This window comes from Rhinopithecus bieti, unplaced genomic scaffold (assembly GCF_001698545.2).
Source record: "Rhinopithecus bieti isolate Rb0 unplaced genomic scaffold, ASM169854v2 scaffold_11944, whole genome shotgun sequence".
Taxonomy (NCBI): domain Eukaryota; kingdom Metazoa; phylum Chordata; class Mammalia; order Primates; family Cercopithecidae; genus Rhinopithecus; species Rhinopithecus bieti.
Genome location: NW_016807378.1, coordinates 3,007,599 through 3,032,563, shown reverse-complemented (window position 1 = coordinate 3,032,563; position 24,965 = coordinate 3,007,599). Strand labels below are relative to the sequence as shown.

General features: G+C 41.3%; 1 pseudogene across 1 annotated transcript; it reads right to left on the bottom strand.

Annotated features, from left to right (window-relative positions):
* Positions 1 to 19,570: 19,570 nt before the first annotated feature.
* On the bottom strand, positions 19,571 to 20,840 carry LOC108535510 (26S protease regulatory subunit 4 pseudogene; annotated as a pseudogene). Its single transcript, XR_001887250.1, has one exon. The product of XR_001887250.1 is annotated as a 26S protease regulatory subunit 4 pseudogene (transcript).
* Positions 20,841 to 24,965: the final 4,125 nt, after the last annotated feature.

Here is a 24,965-nt window from a genome sequence, read left to right as displayed (position 1 = left end):
ATGAACAGAACAGAGGCCTCAGAAATAACACCACACATCTACAACCATCTTATCTTTGACAAACCTGACAAAAACAAGAAAGGGGGAAAGGATTCCCTATTTAATAAATGGTGCTGGGAAAACTGGCTATACATATGCAGAAAACTGAAACTGGATCCCTTCCTTTATACAAAAATTAACTCAAGATGGATTAAAGATTTAAATGTTAGACCTAAAATCATAAAAACCCTAGAAGAAAATCTAGGCAATACCATTCAGGACATAGACATGGGCAAGGACATCATGACTAAAACACAAAAAGCAATGGCAACAAAAGTCAAAATTGACAAATGGGATCTAATTAAACTGAAGAGCTTCTGCATAGCAAAAGAAACTATCATCAGAGTCAATAGGCAACCTACAGAATGGGAGAAAATTTTTGTAATCTTTCCATCTGACAAAGGGCTAATATCCAGAATCTACAAAGAACTTAAACACATTTACAAGAAAAAACAAAAACAAAAACAAAAACAAAAACAAGGAACCCCATCAAAAAGCAGGAGAAGGATATGAACAGGTAATTCTCAAAAGAAGACATTTATGTGGCCAAAGACATATGAAAAAAATGCTCATCATCACCGGTCATTAGAGAAATGCAAATCAAAACCACAATGAGATACCATCTCATGCCAGTTAGAGTGGTGATCATTAAAAAGTTAGGAAACAATAGATGCTGAAGAGGATGTGGAGAAATAGGAACACTTTTACACTGTTGGTGGGAGTGTAAATTAGTTCAACTATTGTGGAAGACAGTGTGGCAAATCCTCAAGGATCTAGAACTAGAAATAACATTTGACCCAGCATTCCCATTACTGGGTATATACCCAAAGGCTTATAAATCATTCTACTATAAAGATACATGCACATGTATGTTTATTGCAGCACTGTTCACAATAGCAAAGACTTGGAACCAACCCAAATGTCTGTCAGTGATAGACTGGATAAAGAAAATGTGGCACATATACACCATGGAATACTATGCAGCCATAAAAAAGATGAGCTCATGTCCTTTGCAGGGACATGAATGAAGCTGGAAACCATCATTCTCAGCAAACTAACATAGGAACAGAAAACCAAACACCACATGCTCTCACTCATAAGTGGGAGTTGAACAATGAGAACACATGGACACAGGGAGGGGAACATCACACACTGGGGCCTGTCAGTGGGTTGGGAGTCTAGGGGAGGGATAGCATTAGGAGAAATGCCTAATATAAATGAAGAGTTGGTGGGTGCAGCAAACCTACATGGCACATGTATACCTATGCAACAAACCTGCACGTTGTGCACATGTACCCTAGAACTTAAAGTATAATAAAAAAATTTTTTTAAAGGTATATATTATAAGTCATATGTTTTAATTTTTCCAATCACTACATTTACAAAATAAGGAAAAGAACATCAAAGCAATTTTAATAATATTTAACCCATATATCCAAAATATTATCATTTCAACATGTAATCAATATAAAAAATGTTAATAGGACATTATTTTTTTGTTCTAATTCTTCAAAAAGCCAGTGTACATTTTATATTAATACCACATCTCAGTTCAGACCATCCACATGGAAAGTGCTCAGTAGCCAGATGTGACTACAGCCTACCTTACTGAACGACACAAATCTAAAACATGCTTTTCAAGTCCTATAGCTGTACTGTAATTTATTTAATCAACCACCCCATTGCTAGAACCTATCATTTTTACAAAATTTTGCCATTATAAATAATAATGCAACGAAGATTCTTGTATTTACATCTGTGCATATTTTATGATTTCATTAGTATACACTTCTTGGGATGGAATTGATTTATTAGGATTATCAAAGTTATAAGCCTTAAAGCTCTTAATGCTGCCAAATTGCTTTCTACAAACGTTTTACTGATTTCCATTTGCACCAGCAGTACACAAGATTCTCACACTTCCACCAACACTGAGTGTCACCTCTATCAACACTGAGTGTACCCCAGAACTCCCAGTCTTCTACTGTTTCAACTTGCAATGTAACAGATAACCAACGACCACTGCTGTGCCAGTTACCTTCTTCCTGTCCCTCCAGATCTACTCTCTGCCCTTCTCCCTGCTCTGTAACCAGGAAACTGGCAATTGTGGGCTGCATCAATGGCCTTGCTTGCACCCCAGTTTCCTGTTGGGTAATGTCAGTGGAAAGTACTGGTGGGAGATGGAAGGAAGCAGGAAGAGTGAGGTCAGAATATTGATTTCCCTGGGTCCCCCCTTCTGAGTTGCTGTGGGTTGGCTATGTCCCTCTAAAAGAGGCCACAGCTCCTGTCACATAACTCTCTCTATGCAGCTACCTGCTGTGGCTTCCTGTAACTCCCTCCTTTTGCCCTTTCTGGCCTAAGGAAGGTAAGGAGGCTTCTAGAAATTACTAGCCCCAATATTCTGCATTATCTATCCCTCATTGGTTTCCCTACACTTTCTTCACACCTTTGTACGTAATCCCTTTATTAAACCCTCCTTGACTGCTCAGTTGAAATTCATCATCAGTTTCCTGTGAGGACCATGAATGACACAGCCTGACAGACAGTAAATAACTTGACATTAAAAAGAGTGGCCAAGATTGACTAATAAACTTACTTCAAAGGAAACATGTACTTTAGAACAGAAGAAAACTTGCTATAAAAAGAAAATTCTAATTCTAATTAGTATCTTCAAAAAATATTGAGACAATGTTATAGCCATAAAATAATTATTTTAAGAGTAACATTATGAAAAAAACAACCAGAAAGAAAGATTTTGGAGATGAAAACAAAATTAATTGCCAAAACAAAACAAAATTAAAGTTAGATGATAAAGTCCAGAAAATATTTTTAAATGTGAGAGATAGCAAAATTATAGCAAATATGAATGAAAACTGAAGAAATATAAAGAAGTGACACAAATGATCCAGTGCCCAGTCAGTGGGAGTCCTCAGAAGAGAACAGGAAAAAAAAAAAAAAAAAAAAAAGGGGAGAGGGAATTAATAAGGAAATAGAACAAGGAAATTGTCCATAGTAAAAGGAAGACACAAGACTTAGAATTTGAAGGCCCTGGAAGCTCTGAACAAGACAAAAACTAAAAACCCACACCTAGAAATATTATATGTATTAAAAAAAATTTCTAAAGAAATGAAACAGTCATAGACAAAGGAATAAAAGTCAGGCCAACATAAGACTTCCCATCAGCAACAATGGATGCTAGAAGATCCTGTCCTCTACCAAGTCATCATCTACTCTGCAACCAGAGTCACCTTCCTTGAATTCAGGTATCACCAAGCTACTTTCCTGCTTACAAATTTGCAATGGTTCTCTTTGGCATTAAGCTGAATTTGGAGCCTTCGGTTAGCTCATGTGACTCTCTATAATCTGCCCAGACCAGCCTCTCCTGTCTATTCCTGCTTCTGCAGCCTTTGCTCCACCTTTATGAGGCTCCTTGTGGTTTCCTGGACACATCATGCTGTTTCATGCCTTGTTGCATTTGCAAATACTGCTTTCTCCTCCCAGCAAGCTCATTCTCCTATTTTACCTAACAAATTCTCATGTCCTTCAAAACTCAGCCAGAGTAGCAGCTTTTCTGTGAAGTTTTCCTTGCTTTGATCCCTGCCCTAGGTGAAGCCCACAGCTGCCATTTGCCTGAGAAGAGAATTTGGGCAGAAAGCAAAACCTTTTTCAGTGACTTTCACGTGCCAAGAATTGTGCTGGGGACACAGAGTTTACATAGCTTCTCTTAAAGCTTACAGTTTTGTAGGTGAACTGGAAAAGCAAAACAATTACATCAGTGTGGAGTTGTTGCAATAAATATTTGGTGCTAATGAAATACAGAAGTGGAAGCCTGTATAAGTGAGAAAAAGCATGACAGGAATGATTAGGGTTGAGTTCGCTTTGAAGTAGGCTTTGGTAAATTTGCATTAGAAGGAAACTGGAGAAGTTGGAAATGATAGAAAAGTTAACCCTCCCCTACAGCCAACTACATTGAATGCCTGGCATTTTGATACCACTTCTTCCTTTCATGCCCATGCAGCTCTCTCAAGTGAGTGACAGTGAGCCCAAACTCTGGCTCAGAACTCATCTTCACACAGATGTGCCAGGCATTGACCATTGACTGATCACAGTTTCTTCACTAGATGAATCCCACCAATATCCTTGATCAGATTTGCATTTGAAAATGGGTCTCTGGCAGGAGAGAGGAGTCCCTAAAGCCATAGGCCTACAGCTAGCCTCAGTCTCCAAACACTACCTTAGACATTGGAATGTAAATGATGAAGAGCTGTCACTGCTAGGCATTGCAGTTAGTCACCGCAGAAAGAACCCGAGCCATGGTGGCCTGGTGTGCATTGCCCCATTCCTGTATCTTGCCTCCTCACTGGGTCAAGCTCAACCAGAGGCTATCATGAAACTCTCGTGTCATCTTTGTCCCAGATGTAGATTTATTTTTCTTATTTAGGACCAAGGAAGATCCCTATCATTCATTTACCAGGTTACTTGGGCTGACCTTTCATAGTCAAGACCTTACATAGTCAAGGATGTAATATAGTGAGACTATTATAAAAGAACCTGGCCGGGCGCGGTGGCTCAAGCCTGTAATCCCAGCACTTTGGGAGGCCGAGACGGGCGGATCACGAGGTCAGGAGATCGAGACCATCCTGGCTAATACGGTGAAACCCTGTCTCTACTTAAAATACAAAAAACTAGCCGGGCGACGAGGCGGGCGCCTGTAGTCCCAGCTACTTGGGAGGCTGAGGCAGGAGAATGGCGTAAACCCGGGAGGCGGAGCTTGCAGTGAGCTGAGATCCGGCCACTGCACTCCAGCCTGGGTGGCAGAGCAAGACTCCGTCTCAAAAAAAAAATAAAAAATAAAAAATAAAAGAACCTAAACTTAAATACCAGTGGCCAATGCAAATATAAATAAGCTGTGAGTTTTTACCCATTTTTACGGCAAAGATTTTAGCAATGAAAGAGATGACAAGGGTGTAGTGAAACAGGAACTCTGCTGGTGGGAAGGTACATTGGTATAGCCATTTTGGAGAGTAAATCTATAATGAAATCTTTATTGAATAAGCTAGACTTAAGAAGGTGCAAGTGGAGATTATCTTTTATTCTTCTCCATGGCTCCTGTTGAACCTACTTCACCAAACACTCACTTTTCTGCTAATAGAAGCTTCAAACACAATGGAATACCAATACTAAACCCAATGCTGTTGGCTGAAATGTGTTCCCCCAAAATTCGTATGTCAAAACCTAATTATCAGTGTGATGGCATTTGCAGGTGAGGCCTTTGAGAGGTGGAATCCTCATGGATGGGATTAGTGCCCTTCTAAAAGAGGACTCAGAGAGCCTTTTTGCCCTTTCTGCTATTTGAGGAACAGTGAGAAGACAGCCATCTATGACCCAGGAAGTGAGCCCTTGCCAAACACTAGATCTACCAGAGCCTTGATCTTGGACTTGCCAGCCTCCAGAACTGGGAGAAATAAAGTTTTATTGTGTAAGACAACTAGTCTGTGATATTTTGTTACGGCAGCCAAAGCAGACCAATATATCTAATAAAAATTATGTATGGCCTAATATGAAGAAAATGATGAGTTTTTCAGAGAGAGATAAAAATGACCCAAATAACCCTGGATTGGGAGGTTCGGTATTGTGAATATGGGGATTCTCTCCCAAAATAATAGATATTTAATAGAATCCTACTTAAAGTTACAAAGGAGTTACAAGGGGTACTCCTTTACCAGCTGATTCAATAATTCAATAATTTCTCAAGAGAAATTATGTTGGAATAACAAACATTTTTTTGGACAAGAAAAGAAAAAAAAAGATACAAATTTGGGTGGGCTAACTCTATTCCTAACTCTGACCCTGACCCTGACCCTGACCCTGTGTGCCTATGTGTATATGTGCATATGTGTATGTATATTGAAGATGGTATTTCAAATCAATGACATAACAATGGCATGGTCAACAAATGGTATTTAAATAATGAGATATTCATCAAACAAATAAAGTTAGATCCTTACTTAGCACCATACACAAATAAATAATTTCAGGTAAATATATTAAAAATTTAACAAAGTATTTGCAGTGATGACTGTTTTTTGTTTTGTTTTGTTTTGTTTTGTTTTGTTTTGTTTGAGACAGGGTCTTGCTCTGTTACAGTCATGGCTTACTGAAGCCTCAACCTCCCAGGCTCAAGTGATCCTCCGGAAGCCTCCCACGTAACTGGTACTACAGGTGTGTGCCATCCCACCCAGCTAATTTTTTTGTTTTTGTTTTTCGGTAGAGGTGAGGTCTTATTATGTTGTTCAGGCTGGTCTTGAATTCCTGGGCTCAAGTGATCCTCCTGCCTCAGCCTCCCAAAGTGCTGGAATTAAAGACAAGAGTCACTACAACCAACTGATCACCGTGTTTTATTCTTCCTCCTTCCTCTGACATCAATTCATCCCAAAGGATTAATCTAAGGCAATCAGGGTAATCACATTTCCCAGGGAAGGAATTGGGCAAAGACAAGAGAAATTTCTTGGAGCTTTGGAAAAAGATTTCCTTGTTTCTAAGAAGGAGGTAGAGGAAAATACAGTGCTTTTTTTCCTCTGAATTTGCTGTGAAGTCTGAATATAAATTCTGCACCTGCTGATATATAAATGATAGGAGACTAAAAAGATAAACACCAAAATGTTAGCAGTGCTTGCCTTTGCTACTATTTAATTCTACATCGTTTGAACTTTTTACGATGAGCATGTATTCATTAACTAGTTGTGTCAACATTTTTAAAATTGTAATTACTCTATTTAATCTTTATTTCCTGAAATCCTGCTTGCTTTCTTGTTTTAAATATTTGCCTGACATATCACTGTCCCATCCTTCTATTTTCAACCTTTCAGCATCATTTTAAGTTATTCTTAGTACACAGTCATCGGATTACTTTGTTGTTTTTACTCCAACTGAGAGTCTGCCTGTTATGAAAGGGAGTTTAAAAGTGTCGACATTTGTTGATAAAACTGTTACGCCTGGTGTTGCTTTAGTCATATTATTTTATGCCTTACATTTTCTTTGTTTGCTATTTTTCTCTTGCTATATGTATGGTATTTTGTTTGCTTTTATCTTCTACAGTTATTTGGAAACTAGACTTCCTGCTTTAAATTCTATGAGTAGTGACTAAATTATAAACTAATTCTTTCAAAATATATCAGCCAGGATTCAGTCAGGAAAATGATGGTCCAAGTATTCCAGGAACGAAAGGTTTAATACAGAAACTAGGGTCTGGCATACACTTTGGACAATCAGGTATGCTAAGGTCAGCAAATCCACCATCAAGAACTGGGCCAGAAGATCTGAAGCATGTGGTTCTCCGGACTCACCCGGAAGCCAGTGTGAAACTGCAGACTGCCCACTGTTTTCAGGAGGAAAATGACTTCTCCCTCCAGACTTCTCAAGAGTGTCTCCCCAGGGCAGAAGCTACCGCAGCACCATCTAGGGAAGGCAATTCTAGGAAAGGTAGTCCCAGGCTACTTTTCAGCAATGCTGAATGTTAGCAAAGTTGACAAGAGAAAAATAGAAGAGCATACTTATCATTTTATTTAAAAATAAATGCTAACTTTTCTCCTCTTTACATGGAATGAGGAATCAAATGTTCTTCTTCCTCAACTATCACTATTTCTAGTAATTTTTTAACTGAACAAATTAAAATATAATTATCCTTTTCAGTTTATTTTTTATTTTATTTTTAGAGACAGGGTCTCTCTCTATTTCCCAGGCTAAAGTGCAATGGCATGATTAAGGCTCACTGCAGCCTCAACTTCTTGGTCTCAGGTGATCCTCCCATCTCAGCCCGCAGGGCAACTGAGACTATAGGCATGTGCCACCACACCTGGCTAATTTTGGTATGTTTTGTAGAGATGGGGTTTCACCATGTTACCAAAGCCGGTCTCGAATTCCTGGGCTCAAGTGATCCACATTCCTCAGCCTTCCAAAGTGCTGGGATTACAGGCACACTGGCCTCAGTCTATTTTTATATCAAGTCCCTATAAACACATTGATAATAATTGTCTGTGTGAATAACTGGTTTTAGTATTAGTTTTCAGTTCTTTTTTTTTTTTTTTTTTTTTTGAGACAGAGTCTCGCTCTGTCGCCCAGGCTGGAGTGCAGTGGCCGGATCTCAGCTCACTGCAAGCTCCGCCTCCCGGGTTCACACCATTCTCCTGCCTCAGCCTCCCGAGTAGCTGGGACTACAGGCCTCCGCCACCTCGCCTGGCTAGTTTTTTTGTATTTTTTAGTAGAGACGGGGTTTCACCGTATTAGCCAGGATGGTCTCGATCTCCTGACCTCTTGATCCGCCCGTCTCAGCCTCCCAAAGTGCTGGGATTACAGGCTTGAGCCACCGCGCCCGGCCCAGTTCTTTTATTCTACTTGTCCTAACATTTTACCTTGGGCTCATTCCATGATGTGCTGGCAAGCATCATGAAGAGTAAATGAGACATACATTTTCTCAGTTCTTGTGTTTTTGAGAATATCTTTCCGTTCTTATGTCACTTAATTTTCCTGATTTTATAGGTAAGGACCTCATGTCTATAGATCTCTGTGGACCTTTCTTATTACCTTTTAACACTCATTATTGTGAAAGGAAGGTCTAAAAAATGCCAACTTTTTGTTTTTGTTTTGTCAATTGCCTCTTTATTTTTTTAAGATTAGATAATTCTTTATGTTGAGAAGGACTTTTGAAGCTGTTGATTATTTTGAATAAAATGCATTGAATACATACTCAATTAGGTTGATTTTGCTTGTAAGGTCAAGATTAGTTTCATTTGTTATTATTTTAGCTTCATTTCCTCAGTAGCATTAATAAGATAGATCCTGGGCTCTCTTTTCCATATTAGCTATTTCTAATCTTTTATTTATATTTTTATTCTGTTTCTGTTATAATTTTTCTAATTTATGCTTTCATTAGGACTGGGCATGGTGGCTCATGTCTATAATCCCAGTACTTTGGGAGACCAAGGTGGGAAGATTGCTTGAGGCTTGGAGTTTGAGATCTGCCTAGGCAACACAACAAGATCCTGCCTCTATGAAAATAAATACATAAACAAAAATAGCCAAGTGCGGCGGTATGTGCCTGTGTTTCCAACTACTCTGGAGGCTGAGGCAGAAGGATCACTGAAGCCCAGGAGTCTGAGGATACAGTGAACTATGATCATTCCACTGCACTCCAGCTTAGGTAATAGAGTAAAACTCTGTCTCTAAAACAATGTTTTTAATCCCATTATTAATATACTTTTTCTACAGTGTTATATTTGTTAATTTTCTACACCCAAAATGGCTGCCAATGTGCACTGCATTTTAAATCTTTTAAAGTCACTTCTAATAATACATTAATTTAGCCAGTTGTATTTTTAATAAGCCTTGTGCCTAGTTAGTAGGATAATTTCCATAACAGTTTACTGAAAACACAAGGCAAATAGTTTCCCAAAACATTTTTATTTTATACAAAAAAAAAAAAAATCTGCTTCAGAGGGAGAAAACATCTACATTTTACTTCAGAATATTCTCTCCTTTTTCTCCTTCTCTTGAATTAAAGCTTATTTTCATAGGCGCGTGTTAATTATTTTCTCTTTGGGCATCTTTTTAGATGAATTATATTCAGGCCAGGGCTGGAGACATGAATGTAATTCACTCAGTTCCAGTTTGGAAAGGGAGAGGACAGTAGATTTTCTGTTCGCTGAATGACCAGGCTCCATATTGTAAGATCTATATTTATACTTTGACTTACTTTGGAGACTCTTGGACTCTGTTAAAGATGGATGCTTCGAAGAAAGACTCTCCATGAAGCATCTAATCCATTAAATGCCCACAAATTGAATGGTGAGTTCTGTCCTTGAGTAGAAATTAAAACATATTGAGTGACTAGAGCTAGAAATCCGCCGTATACTGCAGTGAGAAATTATGAAAAAACTCAATGCCGACTGCCGTCTGTCAAGAGGCTAGATGTCAGTTCTGACCCATTGTTAAGGACATTACTTCATTTCCCTCAGAATCTTGAGAATGCACAAATCTTGCTCATATATAGCAAGGATGGGCTGGGGTAGTATAGTGTCTAAATTCTTGGGTCAAATATGAAAAACATGTGATTACCCTGGAAGCAATATACGACCACTTATTCATGCTCCTAGAAATTTGAAAAACAGGCAGAAAGGATTGAAAACAAAAGTGGAATCATTTCCAGGCAGAGACTGAGCCAAGAAAGGGGCCCAGGTCCTCTCCTTTACCCAGAGTACCCTTTAGCTTTGGCATCCCGTCCTTGAATCACAGTCATTGTCTGGCTCTAATGCAAACACTGGTTCCATTGTGATTGTGCAGGGGCACAGCCCCACATGCACTGCTTTCTACCCGCCTGGGGCTTCTTGAGCTTATCCCATTGAGCTGTGACTCAGGCAGTCAGCCAGAAGAGCCTCTATGTAGGGTGGTGCCTGGGGATTTGTGCTGATTGCACAATGGCTGCCAGGTAAATCCCTTTGCCATCCCATGGGAAATGTCAAATCAGGGGCAAAGTGTGGGTGCACTGTGTTTGAATTCAAGAACTTGGGTCAGAACAGATGGTGGTGGGAACTTTCATTCTTACCATCTGCCTCTGAGGATACTTGGATGGACCTCAGACTGTCTGGAAACTTCTAGAAAAAATTCTAGGTTCCACAACTCAAGTGTCAGAGGAGTTCTCACAAAGTCTAGGGGATGAGGCAGAACAGTCTGAAATACATGAGGTTCACAGGGGGCTTCATGCAATACTTCTCAGGCTTCTTGCCCATTAGACTTATCTATGGAGCCTATAAACATGCAGATTCCTGAGACACATTCCCTGGGATTCTAGTTCATAGGTCCTGGAGTTGGGATTAGTAATCCACATTTTTATGAGCATTCCAAACTGATTCTAATGCAACAAGGTCACATAACAAACTCCGCTTAGAAAAACACTGATTTATGAAGGTGTTGGCAAAGTAAGTACTTAAATCAATCTGTTATGATAAGTATCTGGGCCAAGAATGGGTCCCTCAGGAATTACAGGAGGATGACTATCAGCAACTTACACTGGTTGAGTATTGACTTGTACCTAAGCAGACTTCCTCAGCAACCAGGCTTCTGATAGCCTTTAATCATATGCATTCCTGTAGTTAGGTGAAGCTATCCTAGAGGTCAAGGATGGTAGCAAGTAAAGGGAGGAAACCTTCTTTCTGTTGGGGCCAGACTGATGAGCTCAGTTGGGAAATCCCAGCAATGGAGAGTGAACTAGAGCATTTCCATATCAAGCAGTATGTCTGGCCACACCCCTCTAGGAGACTACCGCATGGGCAGCCCCTCATTTCCAGGTGGCCATATTGAGTACCATAAGAAGGTGCTTCCCTAACCACAGCTGATTAGACCAAGGGTGGGTTGAACCCAAGGTAGCCAATTATCAATTATAGGATGTGAACTGGCATGAAAAGACATTAATTAGGCCAATCAGATTACCACTGTTGGGAATTGGGAAATGCAGAGAATCCAAGCCAGTCATCAGTAGGTCAGAGTTTATCAAAAACTCTGTTTCAAAACAGAGTTTATCAAAAATAGAGTTTATCATAACAAAAGAGGCTGGGGAAGCCATAGTGAAGTATGTATGCGAAGAGGATTCTGGTCAACGGGAAGAAGAAAGTAGAGCAGAAACTCAGAGAGAAATAGAAAGTCAAGAAAGTTTGAGAAATAAGAAAGATGGAATGGGCATTGTGGCTCATTCCCATAATATCAGCACTTTGGGAGGCCGACACAGGAGGATCTCTTGAACCAAGGAGTTCAATACCAACCCGGACAATATAGTGAGACTTTGTCTCCACAAAAAAATAAAAATAAAATTAGCCATGCATGGTGGCATGCATCTATGGTCCCAGCTACTTGGGAGGCTGAGGTGAGAGGACTGCTCGAGCTCGGGAAGTCGAGGCTGCAGTGAGTCGAGATCACACCATTGCACTGTAGCCTGGGCAACAGAGTGAGACCTTGTCTCTAAACAGAAAAAATAAATAAATAAATAAAAGAAAGAAAGAAAGGAAAGAAAGAAACCCAGTTAAAAACATAAGGTAAATGCAGGTTATAAATGCTCTCCAGCTCAAGGAACACGTAACCTTACTTGAGCAAGCTTAAGAGGGCAATGAAATACCTATCAACAATGAAATGGGACCAATATTTAATGAGCCTTTATTGTATGCAAGATGCTTGAGGAGCGTTTCATGTATTCCCTATCGTTTTTGCTCACAATAGCACTAAAAATATGCATTATAGTGCCTGCCTGTTGTACTTTGTCATCTACTTTTCCTTACTGTAGAGGCAAGGAAAATTAATGGACTGTCTAGCACCTGTCCAAATGGTAGCCACTTGTCACATGTGGCTATTAAGCACTTAAAATGTAGCTAGTGCGAAATGAGATGTGCTGCAAGTGTATAACACACCAACTTTTAAAACAGAGTACAAAAATAAAAAAGAATGTAAAATATCTCATCAATTTTCAGTTGGTAACATGTTGAAATGATATATGTTGGATATAGTGGGTTGAATAAAATAAATATTAAAATTAATTTCACCTGTTTCTGTTTACTTAGTGAATGTAGCTACAAGAAAATTAAAAGTTACATATGTGGGTCATATTTGTGACTCACATTATGTTTCTTCTGGACAGTGTTGGCCTAGCTTGTTGTTTTATGAAACCAAAACGGTAACACACGACAGGAAGAAAAGTGTAAGCTTCCCTTGATTAGGCCATATTCACCACCAGTCCTCATATTGGAAAACAAATTCCATAAATATTGAGCAAGTACATTGTGCTAGTCTCCAAAGATGGTGGCCATAATTCTTCCCTTCCCAATGTAAGCATATCCCTCCTCCCATCAAGAATCACAGCCTATTTCCCCTTCTCTCGAATCTGGCCTGGCCTTGTAACCTGCTGTGACCAATAGAATGTGATGGAGGTAATGGTTATGCCAGATTTGAGTGTAGCTTTTAAGAGGCCTGGTAACTCCTACTTTTGCTCTTGGATAATCTTCGTACTGGAAAGAAGCTTTGGCTAGACTCCTGAATGGAAAGAAAGGCCAGGTAGAGGAGTGTTTAAATGCTAGACATATGAGTGAAGCCTTCGAGACCCTTCCAGCACAGCCAAAGTGGCCAGCAACACAGCCTAACCAGTGACTTGGCAGATGTCACATAGAACAGACAAACTACTGTGCCAAACACAGCCAAAAGGTAGAACCATGAGAAACAATAAATTGTTTCAAAGCCACTCAGTTTCAGGGCAGTTTGTTGCACAGCAATTAAAGTGTGCTTTCTGTGTGCAAAACCCTGTGATAGACAGACCCTGGGAGTGATAACATAACCAAGAATGCTTCCTGCCCTCAGTATGCTTAGAATCTCAAGGGAGACATCATGCACATATATAAAAATAACTGTAGCATGGGATGGGATAGGTGTTTTAAGTTTAATATTGCAGTGGTTGTTCGGCCTCACACAGGATTTCATACTTTCTTGGGCCCTGGCTTCCTTTCTAGGCTCTATTTGCTGACTTACAGCAGGGTCCCAGGGACTCAGACTTGGCCTTTTCAGTGGTTGCTTCCACTTATTGGATATCTTAGGGCCCTTTTCTTCCCCACCTGTGCCTGATGAGGAGGGAGGGAGCAATCTCTCCTGGCTCTCCATAAGGACAGATTCACGAGTCTAACTGCTGCTCCCAATAGAAGCACGGGCAGAGAGAAAAAGAGTTACAAATATGGGGACATAGCACAGATGCTGGACTCTGTAAGACTCTGTAAGTAAAACTATGTAAGGTTTTTATTCTCTACTGGGCCAGACTTCCTGACACCTCCCAGAATGTAGTGAATAGACTCTGTAGGGCTTTTAAGCTCCACTCTTATTCCAAGGATGGGGTTCAGCTTCCTTCTTTTCCTTTCTGACTCTGTCTATATCAAGGGTCCTGTGGGTTGTTTCTTTCCATTGTGGTCTCACTGCCCAGCTTGAAGGCGCCATCCTGGCACAGTGACAGATTTACCTTTGTCTAAAAGTGTCCATTTGCATCTCTGCGGCCTTCTTGCCTGGGTGGCACCCACTTGATTAGGCATTTGCCCAATGTGAGATCAGAGTCCCTCATTTACATTTTCCCACAATAGTGAATGGCTTGCAGGCTGTTCAAATACAGTTGCTAAACAGTGAATAATTCAGCCAGAAAGCCAGCCTTTTAAGGTTTGGATTTGGGGCATTTCTGAGAGCTCTAAACCCTTCGCACTGACACTGTGAACTACCATTCAAAGTAGAAGCAGAGCAAGAAAACTGAGAGGAACTCAGCTTTGACTACTGCAGACACTTCTCTACTTCCCACTCAGGGCTTCCTCAATAACTCAGGGAGAAAGGCTCTGCTAGTTAAAACCAAACCCACAAAGAAGAGTCACTGTTTAGATTCTGAATAGAGTGCTTGCATGAGACAAAAATCACATGTGGTCAAAATTATCCCTCAGCATCATTTACAGACTGCAAATAGAGAAGACATTGTGCATTTACAACCCTGGACAGTAATTCTTACGGCCATTGGAAGTGTAAGACCATCAAGCTGAGTGATAAGCAAAGAATATGTATATATATAATAATAAATAAAAAAATTTTAAAAAGGAACAAAACTAAAGTCTACTGAAAGATGTCTGCATTCAAAGTATATTGCCTCTGAGATAACTCCTAAATCCCCAGCCATAGTTATTCTTATTCTTCACACATCCTTAGTAGGGAATGGAGACTGAGCAGAAAATAATAATAGCAGGCAATGCTCATAACAGCAGGCACTGTTCTAACTGCCTTATATTAGCTCATGCAATCTTTACTACAATAGGAAACATTATCCCTATTTTACAGAAGAGTAAACTGAGGCATACAGAGCTGGTGGAAATTATCTGAGGTTTCTCACTAGAATACTCAGTGAGACCATGTTTAGGAGTGGGTGGCTGACAGGACTAACATCCCACAGGAATGGCATAAAGACTATTTTAAAATGAAGATATTTGAAATACAGAAGATACAGAAAGAAGCCTTTTCTGAGCTTCCCTTATCTGACTAAAGGCAGAGCTTCTTGAAAATGAAATTGCCATAAATCCCCTCTCCAGGAGAGCTGACAGCCAAGAAGACTGGTCATTAGCACAAGGGAAAGAAATTGCATAAATACACATTATCACCAATTATCATACCCTCCATTTGTCTCCACTGAAAGCTAATTTATCCTCTCATAGAAGCCCTTTCTCCCCACTCCCTTTCCCCTATGAAGTTGGTATATAAACCTTTATTCCTCACTGCTCGGCTATCAATGCTCCCACATGCATGTGGATTTAAAAGAAAGTTTTTATCCCAAAAAGGTGAATGGGTTACTTGTGAAAGAAATACAGGATTTCAATAAATGAAACTGAGAGGACCAGGTGTGGTGGCTCATGCCTGTAGTCCCAGCATTTTGGGAGGCTGAGGTGGGTGGACTGCTTGAACTCAGGAGTTATTGAGACCAGCCTGGGCAACATGGAGAAACCCATCTCTACAAAATAAACAAAAATTAGCCAGGTATGGTGGTGTGTGCCTGTGGTCCCAGCTACACAGGAGGCTGAGACATGAGAATCGCTTGAACCCGGAAGGTGGAGGTTGCAGTGAGCTGAGATTGCACCACTGCACTCCAGCCTGGGCAACAGAGCAGGACTCCGAAAAAAAAGAAAGAAAGAGAAAAAGAGAAAGAAAGAGAGAGAGAGCACTCCAGCCTGGGCAACAGAGTGAGACCCTGAGAAAGAAAGAAAAGAAAGAGAAAAAGAGAAAGAAGAAAGAAAGGAAGGAAGGAAGGAAAAAGAAGAAGGAGGAAAGGAAGGCAGGAAGGAAAAGAAAGAGAGAGAAGAGGAAAGAAAGAAAGAAAGAAAGAAAGAAAGAAAGAAAGAAAGAAAGAAAGAAAGAAAGAAAGAAAGAAGAAAGAAACAGGAAAGAAAGGAGAAAGGAAGAAGATAGAAAGAAAGAGAAAAGAAAGAAAGAAAAGAAAAGAAGGAGGAAAGGAAGGAAGGAAAAGAGAGAGAAGAAAGAAGAAAGAGAAAGAAAGAAGAAAGGAAGAAAAAGAAAGAAAGAGAAAAAGTAAATTGCAGAGAAAGGAAGGAAGGAAGAAAGAAAAAAGAAAGAAAGAAGAAAGAAAGAGGAAAGAAAGGAGAAAGGAAGAAGAAAGAAAGAAAGAGAGTAAAGGAAGAAAGAAAAGGAGGAAAGGAAGGAAGGAAAAGAAAGAGAAGAAAGAAGAAAGAAAGAGAAAGGAGAAAGGAAGAAAAAGAAAGAAAGAGAAAAAGTAAACTGCAGAGAAAGGAAGAAAGAAAGAAAGAAGGAAAGAAAGAAAGAAAGAAAGAAAGAAAGAAAGAAAGAAAGAAAGAAAGAAAGAAGGAAGGAAGGAAGGAAGGAAGGAAGGAAGGAAGGAAGGAAGGAAAGGAAGGAAGGAAGGAAGGAAGGAAGGAAGGAAGGAAGGAAGGAAGGAAAGGAAGGAAGGAAGGAAGGAAGGAAAAAAGAGAAACTGAGAGATGTTTGGGATAGAAGTCATGTGAGCAAAGGAATAGAGGAAAGAAAATACAGGGCAGGTTCCGGGGATGTTCTGCTGTGACTGGAGCAAAGCGTGAATGGAAATCCAGTACAGGAAGCTAAGGCTGGATAACCAAATTAGAGCCAACTGATGGGAGAGTCTTAGAACTTGAGATTTGGGAGGATCCCTAACCCACCTTCTTCATTAGAGCAATAGAAGAGAAAGAAGACCAGTGTCTTGGAGAGTGTCAATGGCTGGTCAATACCAAAAGGCAAGTAAACGGCAGAGATGGAGACTAAAGCTCCTGACTCTGAACTCCCTCCCCAGTTTCTTCTTCGCTGCAGCATGCTGCCTCCTTTGAGATGGATATGGGATGCAAGTGGAGCTGGTGAGGGGACAGAGCTCTCCCGTGTGTTGCCCAGCTTCATTGCCTGCTTTCTTTCTCCAGACACAGTGTAATATCAGTGTTGGCTCCAAACAGCCAGGAGTGGCCAACATGACACATATGCCTCTGTCCCTATCCTGTGCTGTCAAGCACCTTGTATATAGGCTGTTCCCAAGAGCAGACCAGGAGTGAAGTGGGGCAAGGGGCCCCATTCTTCTCAGCCCAACCAGCACTGGCCATTTCCTCTCCTGGCATGATTTTAGGATTTCCCATTCTCCTCCCTACTGCATTTCCTGTTCAAAGTAGATTTTTTTCCTAGTCAATTCAGCTGCTCTCTAATTTGGGCAAAACTAGAGATGCAGAGAAAAATGAGAACCGGTTGGCGTTATTTTGGCCTATTTTTCCACACTACAGAGACATTAGATAATGACCTGATCCTGTACCTCTCCCACTCTGCCCCTATCCCACGACCCTGGAAGGCATTGTTTGAGTGTTGTGTTTGCATTGTTCAGAAGTTATCTTAATCAAGTTCAAATTTAAACCTTCTTGATGAAAAAGACAGGTGCAGGCAGCTCTGTGGCTCTCAGTTATTGACCATTCTGTGCAAAAGCCCACACCATGCACACACGTCTTTGCACTGTCCACCATTTGTCTCCCACTTCCCCTTCCTCCCTGTTTGTCTTCCCCACTATTAATCTTTTACTCCAATCCAACTGGTTTCTGGATTATTCCCTGAATTTGCCTTGTGTTTTTCCACCTAAAAGCCTTTGTCCCCACCACCTGTCCCCATAAAATGTCCTCCCCACTTTTTTCCATCCAGCCAGATCAGATTCATTTCAACCTCATTCAACACCAACTGTTAGTCGGCACAGGGCCAGCACACGTTATCTCATCCTGCAAGGCCTAGCATACATTTATTCTTATTTGGGAAGTTTTCTGTGGCTACCCCAACTGGAAGTGACTACTTCCTCCTTTCTCTCATGCTCGTTGCCTGTACTGCTCATTTGACGCTTAATACATCCTAGTACTTTACAATTAATTATTCACTTGCTTATTCATTCACTTAACAAGATTTACTGAGTGATTATTATTTTGCAGACACTGTGGTAGATGCTGGAGAGATGCAGATGAAGAAGACACCCTGGTTGTCCCTAGAAACTCACTCTAGTGGTCAAAATTGGCACATCAAAAGATGCTTGTCACAAAATAATGAGTATAGGTCACACTTTAGAAGTCCAGCAGTCGGTTCCATGATGAATGAGTAAAACATGGCTCTGTGAAGGTGGAGAGAAAGCACATTTTCAGGAGCCAGAGGAAGAGCAGGTGCCCAGAGCTGAGGAGCATTGGAAGGGGGCTACAAGCAGCACTTGCTGTTGGACCAGAGAATGTTGCCAAAGTCTAGAACGTGCAAGACATCATTGGAGGACCTGCAGTTCCAGGCTTAGAGTTTGGCTTCATTCTGAGAGGCATATTGTGCCATTGAGGGTTTTAAGCAAGGGACTGACTCAAGCTTTGTGGTTTAAGATTACTCTGGCTACACTGTGAAGCGTGGATAAAACCAGGGAGAGATTTGAGGCAGAAAATTATTAGGAGGTTGTGGCAATAACCTAAAGCAAGAGACATGAAGGTGGTAACCTCTGCCTGAGAAATGAAGAGACTCAATTTGAGAAATATACAGGATGTCTAAAATCACCCCAGTCACAACTCTGGAGGCCCTCACAGCCGAAAAGTGTGCATAAGTACAATGCAATGTATGGATCCTGTCATGGATTTAAAAAGTGCCGCCAGAGCACAGGAGAGATGGCAGATGACATTGTCTAAGAAATGTGGACCATGTCATGGACTTGTCGTTCCTGTAACTTGGCACATGTGTCAGATCTCTTCTCCTAGATTTTAGACTCACTAAAGGCAGGGGACATGGAAAAGCTAAAGGACATCAGCTTTTGTCACAAGCAAGGCCTCTGCTCTCCACATTGCGGGTAGGGGTGTCCCAGGGAACTATGTTTGTAGCAGGCAAGTCAGGAGTTTCTGCAGCAAGGGCAGGGCAGGGAAAAAGCATCAAGACATGCTATGAACAGGCCATGAGGGTGATGCCCAGAGCACAGAATTGGAGCCAGGCTAGGCTAAGTTCACATTTCTGCTCCGCTGTCAGCCAGCTATGTGACCTTGGGCAAATAACTTAAACTCTCATAGTCTCAGCTCCTTTGGTTATAAAATGAGTACCCTCTCACTGAGTCAATTTCATTATTATATGAAAAATAAATGGAAATCCTTAGGCATGTAGCTAGTACCTCTGGATACTCTTTGTTATAGATGTAAGTATCACTGATGTTGGCATCTCTTTTCTTTCTTCTTTTTTTTTTTTTTTTTTTTTTTTTTTTTTTTTTTGGTTTGTGAAACAGCACGCTTTGTTGGGAAGCAGACTGCTGCACAGTGACCAACAGACAGACTGCCCAATGGGCACTTACACATTGTACTCCAGAAGACACAGGATGCTTTGCTAATAAAAATCAATGGGAACAGGGATTCCTCTGGGCAACTCCCCCAGCCTCATCCCTTTCAGGGACTGAGAAATTTCCCAACCATTTCCTGATGGCAGCCGTGGTTCACTAGAGATACAGCCCCTCAGGGGTGCCTTCCTGTTTCTTATAAAGAACATTTTCTTTAGATTTTTTGAAGTCTTCATTTGTTACTTTCATTCTACGTTCTCTTAAGGCCGTCAGACCAGCTTCTATACAGATTGCCTTGATGTCAGCACCAGGGAGGTCATCTTTAGCCATGATCAAGTCGTCCAGGGTTACATCATCAGCCAGCGTCATCCTGCTTGTGTGAATCTGAAAGATGCGCTTCTTCATCTTTTCATCAGGCAGGGGAACTCAATCTTCCTGTCAATGCGGCCTGGCCTGATAAGTGCTGGATCCAAAGTTTCTATTCGATTAGTGGCCATGATAACTTTCACATCTCCCCCTAGAATCAAATCCATCCAACTGGTTCAGCAGTTCCAACATTGTTCGCTGAATTTCTCTCTCCCCACCAGAATGGGAGTCATATCTTTTTGTCCCAATGGCGTCAATTTCATCAATAAACACGATGGAAGGTGCATGTTCTTCGGCAACTCGAAACAATTCCCGTACGAGTTTGGGCCCATCACCTGTGCCAGGTGGACCATAGAGAATGACCTCCTTAGGAGGCTTTATACCCATCTCTTCATAATATTCAGGATGGGTGAGAGGAAGCTCCACAGATTCCTTAATTTCCTGAATTTGGTCGTCCAACCCCCCAATATCCACATAGGTCTCCTGGGGGGCCTTTTCCACCTTCATCACTGTGACCAGGGGATCCATGTCATCCATCAGCACCCCTATCACGGCATGCACCTTGTGATTGAGCAGGACCGAGCAGCCAGGTTCCAGCAGATCCTTGTCTACAAATGAAAGAATGCTGACATAGTGTTCTGAGCCCACGGATGTAGACACGATGGCATGATTGTCATCAATGATCTCTTCCAAGGTTCCTACTGACATTGGGGTCCCCCTCAGATCATCCACTTTTGATCTTTCCTCCTCTTGCTTTTCTTCTAATGGTTTCATTTGTTCCTGATTTCTAATGAATTCTTCCTCCACGAGAAGATAGTCTTTAATTCTCTCTAACTTCAGTAATTTTAGCTGGCACTGAGTGTGAGGTGTCACCAGTGGCAGTTTGCTGGCAGCATCTGGTCCCTTCGTTTTCTTCTTCTTTTTCCCCACTCTAGTTGGTACAGGAGATTCATATTTCTTTTTCTTGTCCTTGTCATCCTTCTTGCCACCTCCAGGACCATGACCACCACTCTGACTTTGACCCATCTTGCCTTGGCCACTTGAGCTCGGCATCTCTTTTCTTATCTCTTCCCCTCACTAATCTGGGAGATCCCCGAGTGCAGCAGAGACTACATCTTACTCATATTTTAACCTCATTTTCTGCCATAGTACTTGCCGCACAGCAGCTGCTTAATCAATGTTTGTTGAATGATGTTCATATGAGCACTTACAATGTTACTTCGGAGCCCAGTAAAATTCCTTAATTTCAGATTCACTGCCTACCTCTGAGATAGCACAGAAAGGAAACAAATTTGATAAAGACATTGTTCCTGCCCTCAAGGGCCAGAGATAATTTAAATTAAAGAAAAACTTCAGGTTCTCCAAGGTGCTGTCCTGTATGTTCTTCTCTGCCCACCTCATCTCTTCTCTTCCCTTTTCACACTGTGGTTATCTCATTCATTCACAAAGACTTAATTCTATAGTTGATGGCTTTCCAATGTATGTCTCCCACAGTGACCTCTCTCTGAACTCTAGATCAATATATCCAGCTGACAACTTGACATTTCAAATAGATTGACATTATCTACTTGCAATCTAATGTCTTAAAATGCACCTTGGACATTTCCACCTAGACCTGCTACTCCTCCAGTATGACTTTTCTCACTGGGAGGCACGTTCATTCACCAGATCAATGGTCCAAGCCATTCATCTAGGAATAATCTTTAACACCTACCTCTCCCTCATGTCTACATCCAATAAAATTCCAGGCTCCCAAAGTAGATTTAGATCTAGGTTCCCTCCTCTTCTCCCAACTCCCACTGCCACCACCATCTCTCTTGTGGAGATCATATGACCTCCTCTTGGTAGCCTCATTTTAATTCTTGCTTCTCTTTTTAGATAGTAGCCATACAGGGTATTTAAAACCATAATCCAGACCACAGTACTTATTTAAAAGCCTTTAATGATTTATATTACACTTGGGAAGAAATTCAAAATGCTTACCACGATCTGCTGTCCCTATGTGATTGGACTTCTGCCACTCTCTTGCCTCCTCTCACTCCACTCTGCTTCTTCACTGTTTTAGCCATGCTAGCCTCCTTGCAGTTCTTCAGACACCCCATCCTCCTCTGGCCTTGTGGGTTTTGCATCTCCTGTTTTTCAGAGAAGGCCCTTGGCCCATTTCTTCTCTTAGGTAACTGACAACTCACTGATCCATTAAACCTCAGTTGAAATGTTCATTCCTCTGGAAGACCTTTCCTGGTCTCTCTTTCTAAACTAGATCCTTCTTTAAAGTACACATTCCATTTTTTTTATCCCTTGTTCCTTTATAGTACTTATCATAATTTGTATATGTATACTTTTTTGTGCAGCTATTTTGTTTAGCATCTCTGCCCTCATTCTTACTCCAACATGTGCACACACATAAACACCCAACTCTGTTGTTTACCATTGCATCTCCAGAGCCTAGCATAGAGCTTGGTCCATAGAACACAGTAGGTCTTTGTTGAATTAATATGTTCAAGGCTGTGAGGAAGAGACAAACAGGGGCTAGGAGAGTTCAAAGGAGGAGTTGAACCAACCCTGAATGGTGGTTCAGGCAAGGCTTCAAGGAAGATAAAGCATTTGGTGGAAGATTTGAAAACTAGGTGGAATGAAAAAGGCAGAGGGGAGTGGTGCTGAAGGAGTGAGTGCAAGGAGGGGTTTTCCAGGTAGCTGGACAACCTGGTGGGAGAAAGCCAGGTGGTGTCTGATAAATGATGAGTAACTGGGGTGTCTGGAATACAGGACTTGCGGAGGGAAGACAGCCAGAAAGGGCCTTACAAAAAGTAGCTTTTGGACCTATTCTTGAATCTCCAGAAGGTGATGATAGCAGGAGGAAGCAGACAAATCCTTAGGCAGATATGGGTGGTTCCCCAGTGAAACCTAACCTTCAAACCAAAGACAGTTTAAAGCTTGAAAACCAAGCTACTAGTCTCAGATAAATCCACAGACCAGAAATGAACCTCTCTTCCCATTTGGCACACTTTTCTCTGATTGATTCCCACCTATCACCTATTTTACAAGTACCTATCCTCCCCTAATTGGTTTTTTACACTGTTGTGCCCATCTTTGGGTGGTGCCTTAGTTTTAGCCTTTTTTTGCATACTCACAAACCAATCAGCATGCACATCTGCATTCTGAGCCCATAAAAGCCCTGGACTCAGCCACACTTCAGGGGGACTACTCACCTTTGGATTGGGGAGACTACCAACCCAGAGTTCCCTTTCTGCTGAGTGCTGTTCCGTCACTCACTAAAACTCTTCTCCACCCTTCTTACTCTCTGGTTGTCCAAATAACTTCATTCTTCTTGGATACAGGACAAGAACTTGGGACCTGCTGAACAGCAGGTGTCAAAAGAGCTGTTGTAACACTGTAGCCCTCCAGGAACACTAGGCAGCCACTCCCAGCAATGGGAAGCAGCAGGAGGGCTGGAACCATGGGGTATCTTCTGTGGTGAGCCCAGATCCGAGTGGTGCCCAGACAGAGACAATGCAGTCTGCAGAGGTCTCTGTCTGGTGAAGTGGCACCAAAAAAAAAAAAAAAAAAAGTCCTGTATCAGTGATAGGTGGCCAAGAGGCTTCCCTGAACAAGGTGACTCTTCTCTTCCTGGAGTGCAGGTACCTGGTATATTTCACAAACATATATTTCCTTTAATAAGCTCCCACCCATGAGTTAGGGGACAATACACCCAATACTTTTCAACTCTTCTGCCTCCTGTCCCACCCTTTCCCAGGCACCTGGCTGGAAGGCTTGAGTCATTCCTATTAGGACTGGAAATGGAATGCTGCTGCTTCTGTCATGTCAATGGTTTAATCTAGTTCCACATTAGAAAACTTGGGAATGTGGACGATTTATAGGGAAAAAGAAATTAGGACAGAATTCAAATAATTCCTCCATAGGCATTGGACTCATGCTTGAATCATGTCCAGGTGTGGACCCTGTTGACTCATTGAGGCCACTAAAAAAAATTCTTTCAGCTACACTCATGACTTTCTGAGCCTGTGACCCTCTGTTGGAAACACATATAGGGCTCCTCTATTCAATAGATTACAGTTTTAGCCAGGCGTGGTGGCTCACACCTATAATCCTAGCACTTTGGGAGGCTGAGGCAGGCAGATCACTTGAGGTCAGGAGTTCGAGACCAGCCTGGCCAACATAGTGCAACCCCATCTCTACTAAAAATACAAAAATTAGCTAAGCATGGTGGCACACACCAGTAATTCCAGCTACTTGGGAGGCTGAAACAGGAGAATCGCTTGAACCTGGGAGGCGGAGGCTGCAGTGAGCTGAGATCATGCTATTGCACTCTAGCCTGGGCAATAGAATGAGACTCTGTCTCAAAAAACAAAATAAATAAATAGATTACAGTTTTAAAGGGAGTGCTTATCATCCACTCTGTCAGGTGCTTTTCATGAGTTACTTCATTAGTCCTTATACCCAATACCCACCTCATACTCACTCATCAGGGAAGCAATCAGATTCATCTTCTAGATAAGAAAACTGAAGCTCAAAGAGATTAAGTAATTTGCTCAAGAGGTGAAAGCTGCATTTGCATTGAGGTCTGTCTGGGCCTAAAGCCTATGGCGCTTTTCAGCAAATTCTGCTATTGTGGCTTTTTAAGGACAAAGAACATAGTTGGGGGGACTTTGGTTTTTGGGGGGAAAAGCCGTTTGAGATTAAACTTAAAAAAAAACAAAACCAAACAAAAAAAAAAAAAAAAAAAACCTTACTTTAAAATAATTACGAATTTCAACAGCAAGTTGGCCAAAAAAAAAAAAAAAAAAAAAGAAAAAAAAAATTTTGAGCCTTCATTCAATATCCCCAGTGGTAATATATTGCATAACTACAGCACAACATCAAAACTAGGGAATTGACATTGGTACAATCCAGAGTTTATTTAGATTTCGCCAGTTTGACTACGAGAGTATTAGGGCTACTTTTAAAGTCAAATGAAGTTGGGAAGGGGTGGGACAAGAATTCACCTTTTGCAAGGTCCTTTGGAGTCCTGACTTCCCTGAATACTTTCACCCGAAGTCCTGGGTTACTTGAAACAGCAGCTCTGAAGAAGGAATGAATCAACAGATATAGAAATGTCCATTTTTTTGCTGTTATAGGCCACAGGAAATGCTATATTCTCAAGGGAACTGAT